The sequence below is a fragment of the Odocoileus virginianus genome, chromosome 4, assembly GCF_023699985.2.
Source record: "Odocoileus virginianus isolate 20LAN1187 ecotype Illinois chromosome 4, Ovbor_1.2, whole genome shotgun sequence".
In the NCBI taxonomy this organism is placed as follows: Eukaryota; Metazoa; Chordata; class Mammalia; order Artiodactyla; family Cervidae; genus Odocoileus; species Odocoileus virginianus.
Window position 1 is genome coordinate 67,547,396 of NC_069677.1, and position 19,215 is coordinate 67,566,610.

Here is a 19,215-nt window from a genome sequence, read left to right on the forward strand (position 1 = left end):
TCTCCCCCTCTAGATGGTGAGTTCCTAAAGGCCAGAGGCTGCATCCTGTCCCTCTTTGTGTCACTACTGCTTAGCACAGAGACCCAGCATGGAGTAGTGTTGACCCAGTAAGGCGTAGTAGTTAAAATAAATGCACCATCTAAAGTTGAGAGTTATATTTTATTTTGTTTGGTGGACTTTTTGAGCACTCAAGCCCAGGAGGCAGCCTCTCAAATAACTCTGAGTGATTGCTTCCAAGAGGAAAGTGAGACGCCAGGATACACAAGAGTTTTGCACAAAAACCACATAGTTGCAACATCAAAGATTATCATTAATTAAAGAAACCAGACACCCCAAGTTAACGAATTAAGTGCTTTTCTCGGCATAGGAAAATGCAAGAGTCTAGGCTCAATGAAGTCATTCTTTTGATAGGCACCTTCGCATCCTGTTTTTGTCCATCCTGAATCCCCTCAGTAGGCACAGGTCATGTCTGCAGTGACTGCTAGCTTGATGGCTACAACAACCTTTGTTTACTGATACAGCAGGCAGCAGTTTTTGTCCACAGAGGCATCCAGATTAGATAAACTAATTTCTCTAAAAACTCATGACTGAGTGTATTTCCCTGGCATGAGTTTCATCTAAATGCCAGACAACTGCTCAACAGTTGTAACAGTCAGCAAGGCCGGCAGCAGCATCCATTGCTGAGCATGAGGCCTTGTTAACACACCAAGGTGGGTGCTACTGTAGGAAGTACTATTCGCTAAAGGGTGGCAGGAACAGGATTGTGAAGTGGAGCAAGTGGCCTTTTGGGAGTGGCACCATTTAACTGTTTTATCTTGTCTTCTCCATTATTCTCAGAAACTGGGGTGGAAAATGAATATTAGACATTCTCCAAAGAAAATACGTTCATAACTTTCCATTTAGACAGTGTCCGCATGGTTTCTAAAGTAGATGGAAAACTGGAAAGAAAGTCCCTTGCTCCTATCTTAGACTGAGTATGTGTGGTCTCAGAATCACCCAGCATCTTCAGCCTTTGCATTCTGGTGGGTGGCACCCTGGCCCCACACAGCCCAATACTCTAGGGAGTCCTTCCTGGCCTTTTAGAATTACTAAAGAATCTTCGAGACCACAGAATCCTATAGCCTCATTACAAATATCAAAAGAACTAATGCTCAGGCACACTTTAAAGTACATGTGTACTCCATCTGATTAGAATAGGAAATGGCAACCCACTCCAGTATTCTTGCCTGTGAAACCCCATGGACAGAGGAGCCTGTAGGGCTGCAGTCCACGAGGTTGCAACGAGTCAGACACAACTGAGCACACTCCATCCAATTAAGAGCACACCTAAAATATCAAGAAACTTGACAGTATTTCAAGGTCAAAGGATTAAAGATGTATTCCTTTAAGGGTTTTGAGTATGAGGTCCCTCCCTCCAGGAGCTCAAAGTCTGGTGAGGAAACAGATAATTGAAACAGGAAATCATAAGCAAAGTACAGGAAATAATGTAAGCACTAGCAAGAGTGGGCAGTCAACTCAGAACAGGAAAATCATCCTAGCCTCTTACAGTTGGAAATATCTGAACTGAACCCTCATGTATGTGTAGCCAGGTAAAGAGGTAGGATGAGTGGGCAGCACAGTATCCTAGAAAAAAAGGTTCTGCATATTTTACAAAAGCCTTGAGATAAGAAACCATGGCAAGTTTTGAAGATAACAAATGGTTCAGAAAAACTGAACCTTGGATTCAGAGATTAGGTAAAGAGGGATGAGCCAGGAAGCTTGAAAAGGGAGCCTAGGCCAAACTGAAGTGACTTGTATTATATTGGTAGGCATAGTGATGCTGAGAAATTCAGACCTTTTTTCTAAAGTCAGTGGGGAGAAATTGAAGAGGAGTGATATGAGCAGAGAAGCATTTTAAATCACTTCAGTCTGGCTGCAGGGGGAGAAAGGACTTGAGAACCAATAGGAAGCCACAGCCGGACAAATGAGGAACTGAGAAGGAGCAGGAGGAATGGAGGAAAGGGTGCATTGAGAAACATATAAAAAGCAGACTTGAGAGTTCTGGGTTATTAACTGATGTGAGAGGTTAGGAGTAGGAAGGAATCAAGGGTGATATCAGGTTCTGAGTTGAGTGACTGGTTGATGTCAATTCTGTGAATGAAGAGCACTCAAGAGGAGACACCAGGATGGGATCAGGACTTAAGCACTACCATTTATTGAGCACTTACTCTATGCCTGGATTAAGATCAATGCTTTTCATGTTATAACCTAATGTAATCCTTGAAAAGTAGTGAAAGTGTTGGTCACTCAGTTGTGTCCAACTCTTTGTGACCCTATGGACTATAGCCTGCCAGGCTCCTCTGTCCATGGAATTCTTCAGGCAAGGACACTGGAGTGGGTAGCCATTTCTTTCTCAAGGGGATCTTCCCGACCCAGGGATTGAACTCAGATATCCTACACTGCAGGTAGATTCTATACCATATGAGCCATTACTGCAAATATTATCAAGTAGGTGGTATTTTCTGCCTAGTTTACAAATAAGATACTGCGGCACTGAGATACTGAATGTTTTTTTCCAATATCTCACAACTCCTAAGTGACTAAGTCAAGATTCAGACAGAGGATTGGGTGGAAATCAACAATCCTGTTCAGTTTTGAATGCTAATTAGACATACAAATGGAGCTATTAGATAGAGAGCCAGAGCCCAGATTTAAGGAGAGAAGTCCATCTCAGTATCCTGGATGTCAAGGGGAGAAAGGGCATCAAGAAAGAGGGAGTGATTGACAGCGCAAATGCTACTAAGAGATGAATGCCAAGACAGAGACTGGATCTTAGATTTGGGAACATGGATATCATGGATCTCAGCAAGAGTGGAATTAGGAAAAGTGGTGAAGACAAAAGCTCTTTGAAGTGGGCTCAAAAATAAAAATGGGAGGTAGGGTCACTGAGATAGTTAACTATACACTTTTTCAAAGAGCTTAGCTACTAAAGGGGTCAACTGGGCAGAAGAGAGGAGGTTTTGTTGTTAAAATGGCACATGCTTGCATGTTATTAAGAATGAGCCAATAGGGAAGGGAACTTTGACATTTTAAGAGAGAGAGAGAATGGAAAAGTCTAGGAAAAAAAACTCAGATTCAAGTGGAATGGTTGGCTTCAGACAGGAGCATAAGCAATGCTTCCATTGTCCTAAGTGGAATGGCTGAGTCTTTAGAGGCGAAGGTTGGTAGATGTTCTGATGGAAATTTGGAGCTGTCTTCTTCTCATTTTTTCTGTTTTATCAGTGAAAGAAGAAGCAAAATTACAGACTGAAAGTAAGGAGATGCCAGAAGTTTGAGAACAGTGGAAAGGTATGAAACATTGTCTACATCTGGGGACCTACTTGAGATCTGCAATGATGAATTCAAAATGAGACCTGATGTTTTTCTCCAGCTGTGTTTAGCTTCTAAGATGCAACTGTAGAATGAGTAGAAAGTTGACTTTAACCAACACGAATCAGATTATTTTCAGGGAAGTGCAATGAGAGGAATGAGAAGCAAGGGTGTATTCAAGAATAAATAGTGATGAAATTTAAATTTGAAAATAAGGGAAACAGGGGTGATGGATAGTGAAACTGTGTCTGGGCTCTATGTTAGGATCCCAGGGAGTCAAGGAATTGCTAGAGTGAAGTCAGAAAAGGAAACGGATGGGAAAGTTGGCAGGGGTCAGAGTTTGCTAAGCTTTAGGCTAAGACTTTGAGGTTACGGTCACTACTCACAAGAAGGTCTTCAGTGTGTATGTGGGAGTGGATGACAAGGTGGAGTGGAGGACAGTCTCAGTGGAGATGAGGCAGGTAAGCAACTGAGAGTTCACGAAATTAGATGTCTCATTGCACGAAAGTCAGAGTCACCAAAAATGATGGCAAGTGCAGAAGATAAATATTGTGAGCCAGATGGATGACTCATATCTGAAGAAGAGTAAAAGGACAGTATGTAATTGCAGCGAATCAGATGATAGGCAAAGCAAACCAGAAGAAGGAAGAGAGGGTCATAAGGATACCTCAATCAGGAGCGAGGAGGACATCTAAGTCAAATTTAGGCTCTGACAGCGAAAAGACAGCCTCAACTTGAGATGGCTTCTGAGGAAGCCAGGTCCTTGGGGGAAAGTCAGCTATTGGCACAAGGAAGAAGGTGAAGGGACCATTCAGAGACGAGGTCTTTCCAGGCGGCTCAAGGCATAGGTAGCCAGTAGGGATTGGCCCACCCAGAGCTGTGTGCATGAGGAAAGAGATCCAGTGCCTGGGGTCCACAGTGATGAGATTAATCCTGATTGTCCTTCTGGATTGCTGTGTCACAAGTCCTCTTTGGGGTGTACTCAATTTGAGGTGCCTGCAGGGCATCCAGGACCCATTGATGTCCAGTGGGTGGTGGCAGCTGCAGGCCTGAGACAGAAAAGAGAGCACCAAGCTAGAGATGGAGTATTTCTGAAGAGTGGGCAGCTGGCAGGTGACTGTTGAAGCCACAGAAATGTGTCAGACCATCCCCAGGTGTGGACACTGTGAGAAGAGAAGAGGACCCAGCCCAAAGTTCCTGGGAACACCAACATTAAGAGGAGGAAGAGATTGGGAATGTCACTAAGGAGACAGAAGGGGCATACAGAGGAGATGGAGGAAAACTCAAAAGCTGTGGGGCCACGGAAATGTTGCCTGTTGGAAATGCTGCAGAGAGGTCAGCTGAGGTAAGGAAGGAAAACTTTCCATTGCATTTAGCTACAGTCACTGGTGCCCTTGGAGAGAACCATTGCAGTGGCTCCATAAAGGAACACACTGGGCTGGAGATTCCCCACCCCTACCCCCACCCCTTGCAGCAGCACCTTAAAAAATCTTCTTGACTTCTGAACCTTCATTTTTTAACCTAGAAATAGGGACACTGATCCTAATCATATGGGCTTGTGATTAAGTAAAATCAGGTAAAAGTGTGTTTGGCAAAGAGCAAATATGGAATAAACAGTAGTTATGGTAAACAGGACAAAGAGTAGGTGTGCAATAAACAGTAATTATGGTAAACACTGTAAGAATTTATTGCTACTGCTTGGCTATAAAGGATCTGAGAAATAAGATTGGAGCCAGAAAGTATGTTTCATAAATTTTTCTTTGTTTCTTTAACATGGAATAGATTCAGTGAATCTATTCACTGAAGCATGTTTAGAGATGGAAAATATAGCTGTAAAAAATGAAGAAAACTGTCCCAAGTTGAAATGAACCCATGACCTTGGCTGTATCAGCTCCATAGTGAGGAACAGAGCTGATTAGAAAATTTTCAGATATGTTTGGAAAAGCCACCGGGGTTCCCAGAAAGTGTAGCTGTTTGGAAACCTTGGGAAATGCCATCCGTAGCTTCAATAGACCTTATCACTCCAGCTAGAATATGTTTTCTAGAATGGAATGTTGCTGATTATACAGCCTGGCTATAATTTTCTGATTTGTGCAACAACATCTCTGGGAGGAAGATAGATTGTCATGCATTGAATTCCTAATCAGATGCCTAATTTTGTCCACAGTACTGCAAATCTTGATGCGTTACCTGAAAAGAAACCTTTGATTTCTAAAAAGTGAATATTATAGAGCTTTCTATGACCCAGAGAGACTTGTGGAGCAGGCATAAGCCATGTGGCATGGATTTTTGCCAGCTGCATTCAGGTGCTGAATAGAGAAAACAGCAAATGCTCATCGTGGCCAACTGTCACCCTGGGTCCAGTGACCCCTCGCCTTCAACAACTTCAATTGCTGAAAGTCTGAATTAGCACCAGGAATAAATGAGGAGACAATGCTACTCTTTAGCAAATAAAGTACAGAAGAGTTAATAATTCACATCAGAGTCACCAGGGTATTTTTGGTCTCTAAAGGGTCTGCAGGACAACCATCCAAACTTCAGTCACCTCTCTAGGCCTGGGGTGGAGAGGAAAGGTGAAATCAGAAGACTACAAAAGCAACTTGTAGGTTTTCAAGAAACCAACTCGACCAGAATTTTCAAAGTTAACTCAGTTTATCTCCTCCAGGAAGTCCTCCCTGATAGGCTTAGGAGGTCAGCTCTGTGTCCCCATGGTCCCCTGCTTAAACTCTCAAAGCTCTTATTTATTGAAAGTTCCAGAATATCTTTACAAAAATGGATGAATGTGCTTCAATCTGGTGAGCAAAGGCCACTTGGGCTGTAGTTCCCTATCCTTTTACAGAAGATTGAGAAAAGACCAATTGTCCGTGTCAACAATTGTGGGGGGAGGGGCCGCTGGAAAATTAAGAAAAACCTCTAACTGGTACATGCCTGCATATTCCAAGTTCTTAGGAAAAGTTTATTGAAATTATGTAATTGATGGAATGTTTTGTTTGTGGCCTGAATCACCTCTTGTCCTTCAATTCTTTGAACTCATATCCCAGCGCTTCTATTTCCCTCCCTGTTGTGGTCTTTTGTCTGCTGCTTTGAGAAGGTCTGGAGGGAGACAGAGCAGGTTGAATTAATATCAATCAGAAAAGGCCTTAAAAAGAGGTACTAAGGTTCTAGACTGGTCTCCAATAAAAAGGGAAGAGTTTTTAGAATAAAATCGAGGGAAGAACATTGTGAGTAGTAAGAGGCCTGAGCACAGTGGAGAGCAGAAGGGCTCGGGAGAGCTCCGATGTGACTGCAGCATGAGGCAAGACAGAGAGTGTAGGTGAACCACGGACCGTGTTCTGAGGGATCTGGAGCGCAGCTCCAGGGCTGTGAATATAACTTAGTGGGCAATGAGAGCCGAGGAAGGTTCTCAAGGGGGAAAAGTGAAAGTGTTAGTCATTCAGTTGTATCCGACTCTTTGCAACCCCAAGGACTGTAGCCCACCAGGCTCCTCCCTCTGTCCATGGGATTATCCAGGCAAGAATACTGGAGTGGGTTGCCATTCCCTTCTCCAGGGGCTCTTCCTGACCTATGGATCGAATGCAGTTCTCCTGCATTGCAGGCAGATTCTTTACCATCTGAGCCACCAGGAAAGCCCTCCGAAGCAGAGGTTTCTGACAAAAACTGTTACTTACAAGACAAGATTGCCCGAATTTGCATTAAAAGGATAACTTTCTTTTAGGAATAGTCACTATTTCTTGAAATTGAGGCATGTGGTCCTCTTTCATAGGTAGTACACACAAGGTCATTTATTTGACAAATTTGTAATTGAATCCCTACTGCACACATCACACTGAAGCATGCACCATGAGGGTGCAAAGATGTGTAGAAGCAGATTCTTGCCCTCTGGAAGCTTAACACTCAGAGGAAAGATGACGTGACTATAGTAACACAGATATCTGTGTGATCAGAAGTAGTAGAAACCTACCCAAGTTAGCTACAACTGGTAACAGATGTAAGCTGTGGAAGTGTTCTTGATAAAGACACAGAGGTGACTCAAGGACCCAGGAAAGGGCAGAGCAGCTGAGCCTCTCCGAGGGCTGGCAGGAGAGACTAGGGGCAGCTCACACTGCCCCACCACCCCCTCATTCTTCACCTGTGGCCACCACATTCCAGTGCAGATGGCTGCCCCACATTACTGGCATCCAGTCACTCCTCAAAACACTTGAAGTCAATGCCTTTTGGACCCAAGGTAGGATTTCCAGGACACAGAACCCAGTTGGCCTGATTTGGGTCAGCTGTCCATCCTGGTCCAACCAGCTGTGGCATGGAGACAGGTCACGTGGTGTAACTATGACCCCTCCCCTGTGGCAGTGGGTGGCACTCTGTCCAAACAGGAGGCCATTGTGGGGTAGACAGACACCCCCTAACACACCACCCTTGCCAATGTGATCTCAGGACTTCAGAAGGCAAGTCGTCTGGGGTTCAGAGGAGGATAAATCACTCCCAGCTGAGCAGTGCTTGGAACCTTCCTGCCCTCATGGATCAAGGACCTGCAGGAGGGGAAGAGCCCATTGGCAAGACAGACTTGGGAGAAGGGAGCTCACACCACATGCAATGGGTGCAGCTTTATCGCTTCATGAAGGACTGAATATCGTTCTGTTCACATGAAGTCTGCAAATAGAGTCAAATTAAAAGAGGTGGAAAACAGAAAATGTCTTCATCATTGACAGTCCCAACACCAGCCTCTTTGCATCTTTGCCCCAGGAGGAAGGATAAATGTTTCAAGGAGAGAGTCAGTCTGGGAGACTTTGTGGCACAAGATGACCAGTCATGGTGGGATCCTCAGAGGTAACCATGCAGGCACCCGAACTGGCAGCAGAGAGGGCCCCACAGGGGCAGCTGGGGCTCCAAGGCCTTTGTGGGAAGGGAGGGTTGGCACTGGCAGACTCTGCTCTGCCCAGGGGTAGTCCCAGCACAGAGATGAGGAAGCTGAGTGTCAAGCACCATCTCCACAGTGTGTAATTCTAAAAGATGCAACATGTTCTTTCAGACCTGAAGGCACCATAGCAGACGTTCAGGGCTGGGACCTAGCAGTGACCACAGACATTGTCCAGCGCAAACACAGGAACTAGCTGGGCCTAGAGGGGGGTCTTCCAGACTCCTCATGGAGTGCTGCTTCCGCTGTGCTCACTGCCTCCATGACTCAGCCTTGCTAGAGCTGACCTTCTGTAGTGTCACAGGTACTTGGCGTTGGCCAGGACCAACTTCAACAATCACTCAATCCTCATTCACTGTCACACTTTCCATCTTAAGGCTTCTTCCTTCATTACTTTTTTTTCCTCCCCTCCTTCACTTATTCATCCATCAAATACTTGTTGTAATACTTCTATGTGTCAGGCACTGTGTGAGGACCATATGACTGAGAGAGGCAGTCCCTCTCCTCATGGACTTCTTAGATGATGAGAGCAGAAAGAAACACACACACACAGAATAAACAGACCAGTAAAAGTAAAGATGCTTCCCTGGTGGCTCAGATGGTAAAGAATTTGCCGGCAATGCGGGAAACCTGGGTTCGATCCCTGGGTTGGGAAGATCACCTGGAGGAGGGCATGGCAATCCACTCCAGTATTCTTGCTTGGAGAATCCCCATGGACCGAGGGGGATTCCATTCCATTAACCCCCTGTGCTGGGGGGTTACAGTCCATGGTGTTGCAAAGAGTCAGACATGACTGAGCAACTAAGCACAGCACAGCACAGGTAAAGATAAGTCTCATGAAGGAAAATATCAAGCTGTAGAAGAAAGGGGCTAGGGGCTAATTTAGATGATCTTGCATAGATGGAAAATCATCTCGCCAATCTCTCTAAGGAGAGGACACTTAAGACCTAAATGATAAGAAGCTGGCCCTGGTAAGTGTCATTTCAGGCAACACTTGGCATGTGCAAAGGCCCTGAGGTCAATGTGAGATTGGTGGGTTGAGGTGCAGTCCAGTGACTGAATGAGGGCCATGTGAGATGAGAACAGAAATGGACAGGGACAGGTCATGGAGGCCTGAAATCATGGTAGGTGCTGAATTTTGTGCAACATGAAATGGGAAGCTTTTTAAGGGTTTTAAGCAGATTTATGTTACCAGACAATTTAAATATTAAGAAGAAACTTCCAGCAGCTGTGTGAAGAATGGATGAGAGAGAGAGCAGAGTGAATGCAGGAAGATCAATTAGGAGGCTTCCATGGTGTCTCTAGGTGAGAGAAATGGTGCTAGATCAGGAGGACTGTGGAGATTAAGAAATGTGGACAGAGTAGAGATACAGATGACAAGATAGTGCTGTGTGCTGGTTGGCTGTAGAGGCTGAGGGGCTCCTAGGTTTCTGGGAAGGAAGGAAGTCACTGTGTTCTGGAGGGAATAATTAAGAGTTCCAATTTGGAAGGGTTAAGTTTGTCACATCCTTGAACTTTCTAGGTACAATCAGATTTGTGCAAAACTGGAGTGCCAAGGAGACCTCTGGGCTGAATTGTACATTTCATTGCAGGGAGAAGCCTCTAAAGTGAGCTTCCATAAAGTGGCTTTGTTAAGAGGATTCAGAGGACTCTCACCAAACCTGAGGGCACAGATTGCAGACAGGCTTCCCAGGGAGCTGCAGCCAGCAGACCCTGAGGACAGAGGCCAGGAACCCGCGGTGTCTCTGCCTCTGGGACTTGATGGATGCCTATGGACTCGCTAGGTCTGGCTCTCCGGTTTGTCTTTATGTCCCTCTTTCTCGATGTCTGCTGTGTGTGTCTCTGCATTTTTCTCCATATCCCCATTTGCCTCTGTATGTCTGTCCCTCTGAATGTGTGTCTATGGGAGTCTGTGGGAGTGGGTGTGGGCTTCTCCTTGGGTCTTTGGTCTCCAGGATTAGTTCTCTCCTTTCTTCTCTTCATCTGTTCAAGAGTATTTGTGTGCTTCTGTCCCTGTCCTGTCTGTCTCTGCTGGTCTGTCTCTCCAGCAGTACTGTCTCTTAAACTGCTTCCTTTGACATGTCTTTTCCCTTCTCTCTCTGTTCTGTGTGAAGGTGACTTTGGTCTCTGCCTCCATACAGTGTTTATACCATTTTCTGATTTGCCTGCCCTAACTGAGACTGACCACCAACTCTGAATTCCAATTCCAAATTCCTGGGAAATAGGATCTGATTGGCCCAGTTTGTCTCAAGTGTTAATTTCTTGTTCAATCTATCCATGGACGGGAAAGCTTGAAGCTGGGGCAAGGAAGTGTCAGGTAATATAAAATGACTGTGTGCTACTGATGAACAGAGCACAAAGGTCCTGGGCAATGGAAAAGCAAAAGAGGGCAAAAGACTTTGAAAAAAAGATAAAATGATCACTATTCAGAAATATTATAAACATCTAACTAGAAACACTAGTAGGATCGAACAGTATAGGGAAGCTTGGCAAAATGCTGGATTAAAGGCAATCCAGTAATTAAACCCTAAAAGTCAGTATCATTTCTTTACATGTTTCTTTATAACAGTAATAACCAATTAGCAAAAGTGATTTTTAAAAAATATAAGGCATCTGTGAAAAAAACGTACAGTTAATAATTACTTTTGATGGTGAAACACTGAATGCGCTTCTGAAGATTGGGAATAGTTCAAAGATTTCTTCTCTCACCAATTTTGTACAACGTTTTACTGCAAATCCTTATACACAAAAAATAATTTAAGAGAATTTAGACCTACGTGTAAAAGCTAGAAACATAAATTTTCTTGAATAAGATAAAACATACAGTAATATCTTTGTGACCATGAGAAGTAAAGATTTTAAAATTGAAACTCAAAAGGAACCAACCATATAAGGAAAAAAGATAAATCAGGCTTCCACAAAATTAATATTGCTTTTTTTTTTTGGCTCATTAAAAGTAACCATTAAGGAAATGAAAAGGCAAGATACAAACTGGAAAAAATATTCATAGTATATTTACGTGACAAAAGGCTCATATCCAACAGATTGAAGTGGGGAAGATGTACTGAGAATTTTTACAAGTCACTAATGAAAAGATAATTCAAGAAGAAAGGTGGGCAAAGGATATGAAATCACTTCATGAAAAATTAGGCAATAAGCACATGCAAGGGTGCTCAGCATCATTAGTCACCAAGGAAAGGCAAATTAAAAATCACATCGAGACACATTTTGTATCCACTAATATAGCTGCTGTCTAAAACTGATAAAAACAAATATCGGTGAGGGTATGGAGCAACTGGAACTCTCAGACATTATTGGTGGAATGTAAAATGCTACCTTAATTTTAAAGGATAGTTTGGCAATGTCTTGTAAAGTTAGACATAAGCCTACACTAAGACCCAGCAAATCTTCTCCTAGGTTATCTATCAAAAAGAAATGAAAACCTATGTCTACAAAAAGACTTCAATGTTAATGTTTATAAAAACTTTTACATAATATATAAAAATAGAGACAATCCAAATGCTTATCAAGAGACAAATGAAAAATCAACTCAGCAAAAAGGAATGAAATGCTAACATTTACATCAATGAGTAAAAAACACTAGATATAAAAGAATGCAGACTAACTCCATTTACACAAAGTTCTAAATCACATAAAACTAATGATGATAGTACAAAACAGAAAACAATCATGGTTGGGGTGGAATTAACAGAAGAGCTCAGGGAAATTTTCTGGGGCACTAAAAAATACTCTACATATTAAAGTTGTCTTAACTAATTCTGGAATTTTATTCTTCCATATAAATTATTGAGATATAATGCTACATAGAATGATCCCAAGTATTCAGTTAAATGTTAAATTTTGAAAGCTATATGTAAATGTTGATGTATACAAGTTACAGCTCAATAAATCTTATGGAAAAACAAAAACCTATAGTTAAATAGGCTAATATTAATAAAGAAGTATAACAAGGAAAAATGTGCTTTATCACATAATAAAATATACTATAAAAACATAGTAATAAAAACAGCCTGGCATTATTCTACAAATAGATTATGAATCAATAGAACAGAATAAAGAGACAAGATAGACCACTATCATACTTTTACATAACAAAATAACACTATAAATGAAAGAAATATTTGTTTAATAAGTGTTAAAAAATGAAATATAAGAAAATTAAAGCTGGGTTCCTGTTTAAATGTCACTTTATTCCACATAGATAAAAGATCTAAGCATCTAGAACATTGTTATGACATAGAAGTAGGATAGTAATTTCTAAATAATGCTTCAAAAATACAAACCATGCAGCAAAATTAGCTGGATTTGATCATGTCAAAATTATGTATTTTTCAATTCAGTGAAAGACATTTTGGAAAGTTATTAGATGACAGAATGAAAGCATGTATTTGTGGCATTTAATATCAAAAAGGAATTAGTTATTTATAGTACACAAGAAGCTCCTATAAATCAAAAGGAATATAGATAGCAATCCCATATTAAAAATGTTCAAAGATATAGTTTAGGAATTTATAGGAAAGAAAACTCAAAATGCTCAAACTCATTATTTATTAGGGAAATATTGATTAACAAAGAACTATCTCTTTATACTTACTGACTGGTAAAATTGAAAAACTAGATAATGCTAAGTACTGGAAGGGACTGGGGTGTGGAAATTTCTGTGTACTGCTGGTGGGAGGGGTGCAGCCATTCTGGAAAAGTCTAGTAATATTAATTTAAATTAAAAAAAAATAAATAAATTAGATATTGAAATACCTATGACCCAGCTACCCTGTTTCTTCAGTATGTATCTCAATAAATTTTCACACAATCCAAGATGCACAAGTATGAGGATGCTGAATTGCTGCCAAGAGGTTGAAAGACTGGTTAGGTATATCATAGTGAATGCACATCCTGACATATGTACCAGTCAGCTGTTAGTAGCAATGGATCAAATGTGTACATGGCAACAAGGATTGATCTGGAAAACACAGAACTCAGTAAAACAAGGAGAATTGAAATATATGAAACACTATCATTTAGGTAAATTTAAAATACAGGCGCACAAAATGATAATATGCCATTTGTAAAAGGTATTGCATTAAATGGGCTTCCCTTGTGGCTCAACTGGTAAAGAATCCGCCTGCAATGTGGGAGGCCTAGGTTCAGTCCCTGGGTTGGGAAGATCCCCTGGAGAAGGGAAAGGCTACCCACTCCAGTATTCTGGCCTGGAGAATTCCATGGACTCAATAGTCCATGGGGTCACAAAGAGTCGGACACGACTGAGCGACTTTCACTTTCACCTTGCATTAAACAATTTAGAATAAATGATTGGTTGAAAGGAAAGAAGAATGGAAAATAAAGAAGAAAATGAAACAACAGAGACCTTGTAAGGACCATGTTGATTTTGACTCACAGATAAAGAAGACTAACTCAAGCCTTTACACCTACAACTTAAAGCTACCTGTAAGAATTCCTTCTTGGGGAAAGGACAATTATCTGGAAGGGAGAGTGAGGGCTATAGAGTCAACAGATTACCAAGAGCCCACCAAGAACCAAATGATTACAAAGGAAGTGTTTTCATCTTCAATTTTTTTAGAAGAAAGAATTGAAGTTCAAGGAAGTTAAACAACTTGTAAGAAGCTGTGCCTGATTTCAGACTCAGTATCAAAATAAGTCATCACTTGATTGTTACTGCCTTGACCAAGCCAACATGGTTGCTCACCAGGAGTGCCGCCCTAGCCTCCTCACCATTCTCCCTGCTCCCACCCATGCCCTATATTCTACTCAACACAGCAGCTGGAGCATCATTGTAAATCCCTGCAAATGTAAGTCAGATCATGTAAACTTCCCAGCTCAGAATGCTGCCAGGCTGTCCCAGTCCCACATCATTCAGAATGACATCTGAAATGCCTGTGTCCTACAAGGCCCTGGATGGCCTGGCCCCTGTCTAGCTTTCCAGGCTCGTCTCTGATCACTCTCCATTTGACTCTTTCAGCTATCACATTGACTTTCTTGCTGTTTTTTAAACACTCCCAGGACAGTCCAACCTCAGGACTTGGCACTAGCCTAATCTTTTCCTTCATTCTCACATCATGTTATCAATTCCTTCACTCTGGTCTCTTCTCAAATATTACCTGCTAAGAAAGACCTTCTCCAACTACCTTATTGGTCATGTACCATCTTCTATTCTTCATTTTTAATGCCTTACTCTGCTTTGCTTCTACCATTTATCCCTACCTGACAGCACATTATCTATATTTTTGTTGGTTGGTTTATATTTATCTCCCATATTAGGATGAGGGCAAAATACTGCTCTGAATCATGTGGTTTGTACAATCCCTGGCCCAAGGAAAACCCAGATCCAGTGTGTGTGGATGGGTGTTTAGATGTCTGAGCCTAGACCCATGTTTGTTCCACCTGTACCTGCTCACAGCTCCCAAACAGGGCTTGGGGAAGGGAGTATGGTAAAAGTAGGGGCAACAACAAAGGTCTAGGTGGCAGGTGTGTGGGTCAGAGAGAGGAAAACCCAGAACCTGATGCGGCTGAACAAAGTGCACATAGGAGGAAGAACCAGTAGGCATTTAGATCTTAGGGTTTTAGCCTCTCTGATCTTTGTTTCCAAAAAAACTGAAAACCAAACTGACCAATCAGTTCCCCCAGCCTTAGATCAATGCCTGAACTTGATCTAATGCCTGAACTATGAACCTCAAGGGAGAAAGACTTCACCAGTGCCGTACAAAATTCCTTTCACATTAAGACCATCACAATAAGAAATCTGGCCATATTACAGGTATTAATGTCTCTTGCTACAATTTAATCCCATTTATTTCAAGAAATGTATTGTGTAATTGAGAAATAAATAAAGAGGTAAATTGCTATGGAAATCTAACATCATTTATATAATCAAAGAATAGATTTTCCCCTGGATTGTAATTATGTCTCTTGTTAATCCCATCTAGCTCTCAGAACCTAGCTCTTGGGACTGAGCCTGGCAATCAGCTTCCATAAAGATGTCACTTAATGTGTGTCTTTCTTAAGGGACACTATTGATAGAACCATTAAGAGGAGAGATTCCTTAGTGGGAGGAGAGAAAACTCTTCTCAAACAATTCATTGACTTTCTGCTAAAAGCACATTCACTATTCATTTTTACCCACACACAATGATGTTCTTAGGAGCCCTGGAAGAACTCTAGTCTGGCTACAAAATCTGTCTGGTCTGCAAAAGAAGACCAGACTAGTCTCCCTCCAGCATCACTTGAAATGCCATCCTATGGATTCACTCCTTTTGAATGAAGCATTACCCCCTTCAGGTTCTGCATCTAAAATCACAACAACTGAAAATGAGAGAGACAAGTCCTTAATGTTTCAGTAATGTGCATGTGTTGCTTCTGCTGCATCCTTCAGCCATCCTTCTTTTCATAGCTGTACCCATCTCATATACCCATCTCAATTTTCTTGCAGCAACCATCACCAGTTGTATCAGTTAATTTTTGCTGTAATAATGCTGCATAACAAACAATCACAAACCTAGTGTTCACAGAAATAAGGATCCATTGCTCGTATGTCTGCAATAACTGTAATTTTATCTTGCATAGGCTTGCTCACACTTCTGGGGACCACCTAGCTGTTTGCTATTCCAGGGCAATTGGAGTGATTTGACTCTGTTCCATGTGTCTTACACATGCCTGGATATAGCCTTCTGTTGATGACAGAGGTACAAGAGAGCATGCTAAACATTCAAGGTCTCCTGAGGCCTTGGCTCAGAAATGGTACAATCTTAACAGCTATTGAATAAATGCAAACTTAAAAAAAGACAAGGTACCTTTTGCATTTATCAAACTGGAAAGATGAAAAAATGTTGAGGCACAGGATTAGTAAAATGGAACTGAATCGTCCCATTCTTGGTAGAGAAAGAATCAGTTGGTAAATCTCCTCTATGGTGACTTGTCCCTTTGATCTAGACACAACACTTCTCAGGGTTTATTCTAAGCAAACAGAGAAATGTACCAAGATGGGTGTACAAGTGCATTTAGTACAATAGGTAAGAATTGGGACAAATTAAATGTCTAACATTAGGAGATGGATGAAATATAGTACTTACATGAAGTACCATATATTATATATGGCATTATATAGGATAAGTATCGAATGTTGACTGCTTCTACTTTTGTTAAGAAACCACACACATATGTAGATACATAGTCATTGAAAAAAAAGTTTAAAGAATCCAAAACGTTCATTGTATATATCTCTGGGTAGAGAATTATAAGATATTTTATTTCTTTTTGCTTGTCTGTGTTATCTCATTTTTCCACAGTAGGCCTGTATTAGGCATTTAATTTAAATCTTTAAAATTGTTACAGGGAAGAATTGACTCCATGCTGGGTCTGTTTATTTTACTTTAACTTTTGCTTCCCATTGCTTTTGTCCTTTAAAAGCATACTGTCCATTCATAATGGTATGCTTCAGGAAAGCCCCATTCCTCTGCCTGCATGTTAAACCAAAATGCCTTTGTTCAGGACCCTGTCTGCCTGTGGATGGCTACAGAAAGGAAGAAATTAACACATCCCATCCCCAAGGCTTGCTATTCCAGGAGACATTTGTAAGATTAATGGCCTTTGTACTTTACCTCCTCACAGCCCTCCTCTCTGTTCTATGAAGGAACCTGGTATCCAGACCCCAGTAAAATGGTTATTTTGAGACATTAGTCTGCCATCTTCTTCATCAGTGGGCTTTCTGTAAAGTCATATTCCTTGCCCCAACATCTTGTCTCTCAGATAATTGACCTGTCATGTGATTAGCAGAGTGAGCTTGAATCAGTAACAAAATGTGTAGGGCTGTCCATTTTATTGAAAATCTCTCTAGCTTACAACTTTTTCAGGGAAGTTTTGCCCAAAGTAGACTCAAAATCCCCCTGTCCCCTTGACCTGGTCCTGCTCATCAAGGCTGGCATCATAACTATAACCCTCTCCAGTTTCTTTACTGCAGTGGGTTTATAGCCCTGTAACTGTCTAATTAGGGCTTCACAGGTAGGTCAGTGGTAAAGAATCCTACCTGTCAATGCAGGAGACTTGGGTTCAATCCGTGTGTCAGGAAGATCCCTTGGAAAAGGAAATGGTAACCTGCTCCAGTATTTCTGGCTGGGAAAGCCCATGGACAGAGGAGCCTGGTGGGCTATATTCCATGGGGTCACAAAGAGTCAGGCACAACTTAGTGACTAAACAACAAAAACCATCTAATTCAGGAGAAGAAACTGCAGTGCCAGTGGCTCCTGGCTCCCTAGCACCACGTGGAGTGGGCAGCCCGGTGGCAAGGCTCACCCCAGGCTATGGTTCCATTCCCAGCTGCAGGAAACTAACCTGCTCCTTTTCTGCAGGAAGCAGAGTACCCCAGGTGTGGAGTGCCTTTCCAGCCCCAGAGTTGCCGCTGAGTACTCTTGGGAACAGGAGCCCTGTGCAGAACGCACTGAGGAGCTCATTACTCAAATATGCCTGGTGGCAAACCATTTGCAAAGCAAGCAAGCTGTTTGTAGAGTGAATAATCACTCTAGCATTTGAGATTCACTCACAAGGAATGTTAACAGCACATTGTAAACATTATTCATGTTAATGTTGTTTTTTTCAATCCTTCATTTTCAGATGAAACATTTCTTTCATCTGTCCCAGATCCAAAGCTTATATATATTGGAGAAAATGTACCTGGTTAGCAAATAATGTTTCCCAGTTTATATTCCAATGTCTTTATTGGCTTTGATTTGGCCTTAAAGACTTGGCTGACCTTCCAAGACAGTGGAGTGACAGATTTTTTCGGAAACACAACTAGGATGAGCTGAGAGCAAAGATCAAATTTAAGGCTTATATAATCATCACTGAGATGTCCCTGGAGGTGACTGGACCTCTTTCCTCCCTCCCCTTCTATCTCCATGTGATTTAATCCATTGATCTACCATTAGGAAAATACCATAGACACAAACCATAGAAATAAATGCACGTTTATTTCTCATTTGTTCTCCAGGCTGGAAAGTCCAAAGTCCAATATCCAAGATCAAGGCAAGGAAGGAAAGAGGAATCTCTGGGTCTACATTATAAGGGCATTAATTACTTTCATGAATGCTCTATCCTCATGACTTAATCACCTCCCCAAAACCCCACATCTGTATATGATTATATTGGGAATTAGGTTTCAGTATACCAATTTGGAGGGACACAAACATTTAGTCTAAAACATTGCACCTCTGTGCATGGGATACAAGGGCCCTAAAGCCTCTAAGTTTTGTTTTCTTGATCCATCAGTCTGTGACAGCTCTGTATTAATACTTCCCACTAAGAACTTGGGACCATCCATTTCTCCTTGTAATCCTCCCTATTTTTAGGCCTTGTTATTAGAAGCGTGAGGTCAAAATTATTATATCTTGATGAATTACACCATTTGTCATGCAGCATCTTAATGCTTTCACCTTAAAATCTATTTTGTCTGATAGAACATCTTTTTTTGGGCTAGCATTTGCATGATGTGCTATTTCCATCCTTTATTTTTAAACTTTCTATATTCATTTTATTTATGACTCTTAGAAGCAGCAGATAAATGGATTTTAAGACATGGCTTTGATTTTTAGTCAACATGATAGTAGATAGTCCTGCCATTTTAATAGGTTAGCTGAATAAGTTTACATCTGGATTTCTAATTTTTTAATTGTTTCCCATGGTTTTTTGGTCAATTTTTTCTCTTTCCAAACTTCTCTTTTCCCATTGATTCGATTATGTTTTACTTCTTTTAATCCCCCCTTTTATCCCTTAATGGTTACAGTATCTGTTTTTATTATTTTAATGGTTGCTTAAAAAATTTAATATGGATCTTTAATCCAACCAGTCCATCCTAAAGGAGATCAGTCCTGGGTGTTCATTGGAAGGACTGATGTTGAAGCTGAAACTCCAATACTTTGATCACCTCA